A 9,372-nucleotide genomic window follows, 5' to 3' on the forward strand; every position below is an offset into this window, starting at 1 on the left:
CTTGTAGTGAGGGGCCCAAAACTGAACACAATTCAGTATTCGAGGAGCGGCCTCACCAGTGCCGAGTACAGGGCCACGATCACTTCCCTACTCCTGCTGGCCACACTATTTCTGATACAGGCCAGGATGCCAGTGGCCTTCTTGGCCGCCTGGGCACACTGACAGCTCATGTTCAGCCAGCTGTCGACCAACACCCCCAGGTCCTTTTCCGCCAGGCAGCTTTCCAGCCACTCTTCCCCAAGCCTGTAGCGCTGCATGGGGTTGTTGTGACCCAAGTGCAGGACCTGATACTTAGCCTTGTTGAATCTCATACAGTTGGCCTCGGCCCATCGATCCAGCCTGTCCAGGTCCCTCTGCAGAGCCTTCCTACCCTCGAGCAGATCAACACTCCTGCCCAACTTGGTGTCATCTGCAAACGATGGTTCAAGTGAAGGAAGAAGGCATGTGGCAAGAGCTGGAAGTCTCACATTTAATGGATTGGAGATATTCTGGGCAAGGAAACTAAGATTCCTAGTAAGAGGGAGAACCCATGGTATTTGAGGAAAATTTTTGTCATCCTACTCCAGTTGGTTGTTCTGAGTGATAAAAATGTAATGTACTTCTAAGTGCTGATCGAGTTTTATCCAAAGGTCAGGCTGAATTATTAGAAGAAACGTTGAATCTATTTGGTATCAAATCATCTGTACAAAGGGTCTGTGACTGTATCTCATACAGTTACTATTAAAATCTGGCCTCAAAACTAAACGAAGTAATGTTCAAAGTTATGTCTGTAACTATTAAAAAAAGAAAAGACACAACAATAATGGAGGAAAGAATAATCTATCATATGTTCTTCACTATGAAAGTCATATATTCTCCTTTTCTGTAAAGTGGCTTATGGGTTACTATATTGTCTTCTGCATTTCATTAAGGTACTTTTACAGCAGTCTCTGAAATCCACCTAGGGCTGGTCCTGACAGGGAGTTCTGACCTTTTGATGGATATTGTTTTGCCTGTAAAGCAAGCTGATGGTTAACCTTATCCCCAGTGGACAAATGTCCATAGTGCGAAGCCTAGCAGTGCTCAGCACATCTGGGCCAAATCCTCAACTGGTGCAAATCATCATGGGTTCAATGAGTCACTGTGCAACAGCTGAAATCTAGCCTCAGTAAAGTCAATGATGAAATTCGTATTGCTGCCAGTGGAACCGGGATTATACACTTCAGATTCAGTTAATACGAAGTCAAGCTTATAATATTATTACTAAAAAAAATTTTAATTGCTCTGTAATATGCCACTTAGAGCATACTAGGTGCTTTGATTTGGAAGCCTCCTCTAGCTCCACTGTATTATATCAGGGCTTTTGTGCAGAGGACTTTGCATTCTCCCATGCAGTGTATGCTGTGTATGGGATAGGCTCAGACCTAATATAAAAGGAGATCTTCAGCCCTTCTCTCTTCATAACAGTTGACAGTGGGGAGGTGTGAATTTACAGCGCTGGGCTGCAATCACACAAAACACATCTTCTGGTGACTGTGCAGCATCTCATCTCTCTGTTTCCTTGGCTGTGATGCATACGGTTGAGGAAACAGAAAAAAAACCTTGGTGCTGCACTTCCTGCTGTATTAGCAAAGTGCTAACGTCCTGGCACGGGAACGGGAGGTGGGGCAAACCCTCTTTTCTCTCCTCTTCTCCCCGTCACTGGTAACATCCATTCTGTGTTTTAGGTCTTCTCATGTAATGAAAGCAAATGTAGACTCTCCAACATTTATTTTTAAATTACACCTTATTTCTTTATCTACTGTTGAGCCACTTCTCCAAACTATGTTATGAATTTGTATGTAAATACTTTAACATAAAAAACATGAGAAGTGGCATGGTGCTGAAGTGCTTGACATTTAGTGCTTTCTTCTATATTCCTGTTTATCTGGTTTTGCTTTCCATAACAAACACTTCCTTTTCCCTCCAAATGTCATTCTGCCAAACGACTTGAGTCATGACCTTTATGAGTTAGACAAACTGAGCAACCAGAAATACATACCCAATTACAGTAACTTTAAGATGTATGTACTTACAAAGCATGATGCAGCTGTAGGCCACTTAGAATTTAGTTGTTTTATGACTTCTATATATTAACATAGATCGTATCAGATCATATTTGGCCTGGATTAACATGCTATGATAATCACAAACTACACTCTTAGAAGATGTAATTGCTAAAGAGGTGGTCCTTTTCTCATCTTTTCAGGAAGTTTCAGTCCACAAATGCACTTCATACTCGATAAGGGGTTGGCCTTATCTTTATGTAACAAAGCAGCAGGCATTTCTGAGACAACCATTACAATAGCCAACAAAGCCACACCTAAGTGGGTATGAATAGTAAAATAAGTTTTACTGTAAGTACAAGTATCTCATAGGTTTTCAAAATAGATCTATAGGTTCTTCAAGAATATCTCAAGTGAAGAATGAATTTCCTTTCATAGAACTCTGATTTGTAAAACATTGAAGGCTCACCAAAATTATATTCTTTGCAGGCCACAGATGTGCAGCTGATGCATTAGTCTACTTATCAGTAAGGATGATATAAAATGCTGGAAAGTTTTGCATGAATAGCTTAAAGTAGTAGTGCACAGACTAAAATTTATCATCGTACATATGTTGGAAAAGATGTAAATTACATTTGGTGACATCTAATCCAAGAGAAAACAAACTATTAAATATTGTAAATGCTTATTTTGCTAATGCCTTAAACAGAACAGATTGTGTAAAAAATAAGCAGTAAGAAGAAATGACTAAGTAAGTTAATGTGTAAACAATCTTTGATCACTCATTCTCTAGATGTGTGCCGAAATGGGTGGTTTTGCTTTTTGGGTGTTTTACCAAGTATTTTCTTCTCTGATTTCATGGGGGGCGGGGGGGGGGAATTTTAATACACTTATTTGTGTAGCCTAAGTTTAAGATTTGAAGTTTGTGAAGCCATAAATTTCTGGCAATACTAAAGTTAAGTGAGCTAGCAGTGAACAGACTGAGGCCCAAAAAGTATCAAAATATCCCTAGGTGGAAACAAATGGGTTTCCTATTGTTTCCTCTTCCAAACTTCAAGTTTTACAAAATGACAATTTTTCCCTCTCTCTAATATGAAAGACCACCATCAGCTTACTTCCACTGAAACTAAATTCAGATTAATTCATATTTCTTCTCTGATTTGAATAGTTCCATAGACCCAAGCCAGTTCCAGGATAATTATGACCAGAGAATTTTAAAAAATCTGTGGCATTAGACATTTTTCTTGTTGAAAAATGGATGAGGGTAACTTTACTCTTTATAAAAGTTCTAATATTGAGCATATTTTGCAATATTATGGAACAGAAAAAAAGGAACAAAAACATAAAGATAAAAGAACTGAGTAAAATAACGTCGATATCAATGAATTTACAGCAATAAAAAGGAAGATTGATGGCATAAATGCTGTGAGGTTAGATTTTTTTTTGGTCACTGAGAAATAAAATATAAATTTTAGCTAAGAGCAAACAAAAACCAAGATTTGTTTAGAAGACTGAAATGACAAATAACAATGTAACAAAATAAAAAAATTTGAAAAAAGGTTTGAATGTGTAAGAGCTTTCCTTTGTGGTTTTTTTTTCCTAGCTATATCATGGGTCTAATAAAAACTATTTCCCCTCTGCACAAATTTTGACTCCAGTGACATTAATTATATCTTTCTGTGAGAAAAAACAGAACCAACAAATCTTTCAGGGAAAACATACTTTCTTTAAAAAAATCAGAAATTATTCTTCATCAAAATTATGACAGGAAACAATCTCTTTCAATAAAATATAAAATCAACTCGTAAATAGTTACAATTATGGAACAGCTAACGTATGAAGTTCATGAAGTTTATGAGGTCCATTCTTAGCAGTCAGTTTGTCAGATTTTCTTCTAAGATACTGCTTTTGGAAAGTAAGGATTCCACTTTCACGATAATTTCTGGTCATCAACAGCTTCAGCTTTCATCTTATTGAATCCTGCTGGGAATATATCAGACCTTTAACGCTACTCTAAACAGGATTTTTATGGTTTAATGCATACTTCAGGCCTTTGTGCTCAAGAAGGGTAAAACCCATCTGATGATCATCACATCACAGTTAAGATCTGACCGGTGTCCCAATATGTAATTTAATCCATATGTACAGAGCAGCCGAGCCTGCAGTACGTAACCAATAGATGTGACTTAGAAAGCTTAGAATCACATATGCTTGAAATAAGTGTCAGAAAAGAGAAAAAGCACAACTTCATATTTTAATGGTAACACACAAAACATTTAGATGCACTAGGTGCTTTTAGCAGTCTATCAGTAATTCACCCACCCCCCCCAAACTTGGTTAGTCTAAAAGGTCATGACAATTCTCTCACTGAATCATATGTATACGCTGGTCCCTCCTAATGTCTCAGCAGAACATGATGTTTTTAACATCATTGCCCATTTAAAACCAAGAGTGGATTTTAAACACATACGTGTATACTGTTACATTCTCCGTGTTTTACCTTTAAGGTAGTAAGATGTGACACTGTGCAGTCATGTATTTCTACAGGAATATATAGGTAGATAAATATGTTTATCATAGGCTATACTATACATACAATATATCATATAGACCATATCAGAGGCTATATCATAAGCCTCAGCCTAATCTTCATCCATACTGTTCAAACTTGGATGCCCTTGCCATCTTCAGCTATATGTTGTAAAAGTGATGCTTGAGCCCACAATTTCACTTGCTGGAGCAGCTTTTATTTAGATCATGTTATACATTTTAGATTGGAATTTTCCCTAAATTATTTTCTCTGAAAGATTTAAAACATGAGGCAAAACTGAATTGTTACTGTTATTATTATTATTATTGTTGTTGTTGTCAAGGTTACAACTGATACAATTCATACGTAAAATTTAAATAATATTTTATAATGTTTTTTGTGTGTCTCATTTCACAGTGTTTCTATTTGTTATTTGTAGGTAGAATGAAAATAACTTGCATATGCTGAAAACCCTTTTTTCACAGGCAACATTTTAACTTTTTTTTTCTTCATTTTAGTTATTTTCTTTTATTTATGAATTGTTATCATCTGGATTCAGTGAAATGTAAGTAAAAAATTATTCTTGCTCCAACACATCTCAGATCCTAATTTGTGACTGAAGAAAACTGATAACTGAAAAAATATTAGGTAACAATTAGAATTTCAAAGCAAACAGACCTAAAGGAGTCCCACGATAGATTCAGCAACGCAGCAGCCAGTTCTCTCTCCACAACCTCAGCTCCTAAAGACTTCCCGCCAGTTAAATTGGGAAAAATCTCTGAAGACATATAAGCTTTCGAAAAGGTTCTGTCTTCTGTAAAAACTAGATCAGAAACACCTGAGAATGAAATGCAAGTGATAACACAAAATTATGAGACACTGAATCTGCTTAAATGAGAAATACTGATGAACATCATTGAAGGAAATGATAACCAAGGTAGCTGTGTTTGAAAAAATAGACTTTCAAGGTAATTACAGAATGAAATAATCCACATCCTTCCTTCATGACCGTGTATGTGGAAAAATTTACTCTGAATTGAACTTGAACTCAAGCATAGATTGTATCTATTGAATGGATCCTGCCACATGGATTTCAAGACTGAGGAATTCACTTCTTATCAGAGGTTTCAGATTGACAGACATATTTAGAATAATGAATGCTGTCAGCTTGTTGGTAAGTATGGACCTTCCAAGGGTCTTGGGATTTCAAGATGTTGAACAAAATCTCTCATTGATGTTAGTGGAAAAAATTTGGCCTGTGTGTTGGTATTTTCAGAGAATTTTAGTCTTTCTTAAACTTCTAGGGATTAACAAGCCTTCAGTAGAATCCAAGGGCCATGGAAACTAAAATAAGAAAATGTTCCCATACTCCTTTATATAACACTTTGCAAGTGTCCCTAGTTATAGAAGCAGTTATTGCCAAAAATAATAGGGAGATATGAACCGAGTGTTGAAATATCTTCATATCTATTATCTCCTTACTTGATTTAACTGTTCATCATCTTTGTGAAAAGCAACGATTCCCCTCAGCCAGAGGAAAACTGGAATTTACTAATACATAAACTGCAATGACATTCTCATCACCAATCCTTCTCCCAGATGAGGAAAAAAAAAGGTCTTGTATTAATTACCCATGCTCTCCAGATCCATTTTTTAAGTTATTTTGTCCTTCAATTATTTCTGTGTTCCCAAAATGCCTAATGCTATTAAATCAGTTTTCCCTTGAACTGCATTAATATTCTGCAGTGAAAATGAGGAAGAACTAGTGTTAACAGTTAACTACATTAACAGCACATTAATACCTCTGCAAAGGTAACAGGAATTAAAGCAGTGGTTACCAGAGAAAAGGTTGCACTGGGTGAAGTAACGTCTCAGGGCAAAATCCTTGATAGCAGATGAATAATGTACAAAGGCGTTAAGACCTAGCTTAGTACTACTAATAGGAAAGGAAAAGCAAATTCAAAATTCTGTAGATATTCATGGCAGCAGGAAATATATCTCACTCTCTATGAAGAGTGTTGGCTTGCAGCAAGGTCTGCCTCAGAGTCTGTTGTAAGCAATGGCACCTAATTCATACAGTCTTTGAGCTACTCGAATCAGTGATGCAAACTTACCAATTCCATTGTTATCTGCCTGCAGCTTGCAGAATTTAAGCACTTGTTAATTAAATTTCAGAAGAGTCCATATTGACGTGTCTTTGGCTTTCTGAGCTGTTTCACCCCATATGTAGTTAGGCATATCCAAGCACATGTTTTGTGGTTTTGTGGTCTTCAATGTAAGAAAAAAAGAATTAAAGCAAAGCTGTTAAAATCTCTGCAGGATGTAGACATTAGAATCTAGTTTGTGCTTTCTCTGAATCATTTTATAGTAGAGCAGCCATGCTCTAAAACGCACTCGAGTTGATGGGGCATATTTGAACGGAATTGAAGTGGGAACAGGTCCATGTTATGTAAAGCTTTTATATGCCTTAATGCAATTTTTAGCAGTTCTTGTCTGTAGTTGATTGGAGAGTAATAATACTCAATGCATAATTATAACTAATGTCTCCTAACTACGCATTCTACAGCCTTAGCCCCACTCATTGCTGTTCTTTTTCTGTTTTCTTGGGGTTTTGCTTTAACGTCCTACGGCTCTGAACTGTGGGCTCTGATACCCCAGACAAGCCGCAGAATGGGAATGATTAGTTCAGTATACCCTCAACTGTCACACCGGCATTGCTCAACTTAATCTTTTTTAAGAAACTATACTTAGTCTCCACTGTCTATTCTGTCTTTTGTTTCTTATAGGCATTGCCTACAAGAAACCAAAATAACTTTGGAGCCATCGTGTCCCTTAGAGCTAATGTAAAACTGAGCAGTTTGCGAAGTTTTCCACTGGTCTGAAACTGCCAGGACATCAAGATTAGGGGAAGGCAGCTGTTGTGTTTCTCTTCTCTTATGAAATTCAAGTAAGATGGGAGAAGGATGGTAGTAGAAGAAAATACTGAAAATGGATTGCATTATACAGTTATTTTCCTTCTGTTTTTTCTATCACAGGGCAGATTAAGAGAAGAGACATTCATATTACTCCACAGAAGTAGCTCATTATAACGTGATGAATGAATGAGTGAATGAAAGAGTGAATAGGAAACAGCAACCTTAATGGAAGCATAATCCCAAAGGTGAAATGAAGTTTTATGAAGTTTTACGTTATGAACTTTTATGTTTATGAAGTTTTTTCTGACTGAACATTTAGACTCCAAGACATTTTTGTCTCTAAACCCCTCAGCTCTCAATTCATACAGATTGTGTTGGAGAGTATAGGGAGAATTTTTGTGGGAAACTTCTTTAAATAAGTATTTCTTTTTTATTAGGACCAGAAGCTTTTGAGTCCTATGGAAACACTCAGAGTCAGCTTCTGCAGCAAGTTGAAAAGTGTTGTCAAGTATAGTTTAATATTTTCTATATTTTCAAAATATTTGTGCCAGAAGAATTCTTTTTAGGTTGAAATTTCTCTTTTCTTTCTGTAACTGATTATTTTCAGCCTCACCACTTTCCTCCTCTTTCTATCCTAAAACCGAAAGACTTACACATTTCGTAACTGTTGTTTCCCTTTTCTCTTGTGTATTGATCACCATCACGTAAGCTATTTTAATAATGAAAACAAAATCATATTGGTCAAAAGAATGTTAATGCCTTTATATTACATACTTTATATTTTAAAGTATTTTATGTATTTACAATGTAACCAAAGCTTATTCAAAGTAAGAGTTTAGAAATTCAACACAAATACCACTTTCATGCTCTCCATATAGTTTATCCATCAAATATTTTTTCATCATGTGCATTAAAAGGATATAGATGGTTTGTCATTGCCATGCATTTCCTTGCACATTTCAAACAGTAACCACACTTCATAGCTCCCTAATAAAGAAAAAAATTTTTCTCTTTTCCTTCATAAAAAATCAATGTTTCATTGCTTCCATTTACAGCAGCAGGCCAGTAACTAAATTCCTTTATCATCCCACAGCATTTTAGTGGCACGCTGACAACAATGAGTAAACCCTGATTCCATTTCAGTTTTTCTAACTCATGGGTTTCCAATTATGAAAATTATTCTTATTGTAGATATTGAAAACAGAAACCATTTCATTTTTGACCCCTTGAACACCCTCTTCTTTTTATCTATTTTTAATACTTAGGAAATTACAAAGGGAGATGATAGGGAGCTTATAGAGTTGATCCTTAGCTCAATCATTTTACACTGCTAAAAGTCAGCTGTAGGTGAATCTATAAAAGTCACTGACTGTATAACTGGAAAGCAGATAGTAACAGTATTGTTGAAATGAAAGGATGATAAAGATACTCGGGAGTTCCACTACAGGGTTCTGCTTTGGTCATGCCAGAAGCAAACATCCACAGTGTCTCATTCAGGGTCTTTCATGAGTTGGGGCATTCATTCTTATTTTTTCTCTATCATCTCGCTGTATGTCTATTGACATCTCAGCAAAACAAAGCAAATGCCATGCAGCCAAACAAAATACTGGATTAGCCCTGTTAATATACAGATACGCATGCAAATAAGAATCAGCAGGGCTGAGTCACAACTACACGTAACAAATAACATTTGCTAGTTTTACCTATTCAGTAAAGTACACTGAGAGAAACAGTCAGTTCACTATCTTCAGAAGGTTCAGAAAGTTTTAACTTTTTTTTTTTTATTTTCCCATTTTTCCCCCTCTAAATAATTTTCTCCAAGTTACCAACTGAGCCAATGACTGTGTCCATTTCAGATCAGCTGTACTTTTCCACTTCATTAATTTAACCCTTTTAACCACAG

This window comes from Pygoscelis adeliae, unplaced genomic scaffold (genome assembly GCF_000699105.1).
Source record: "Pygoscelis adeliae isolate BGI_AS28 unplaced genomic scaffold, ASM69910v1 Scaffold69, whole genome shotgun sequence".
NCBI classification, from domain to species: Eukaryota; Metazoa; Chordata; class Aves; order Sphenisciformes; family Spheniscidae; genus Pygoscelis; species Pygoscelis adeliae.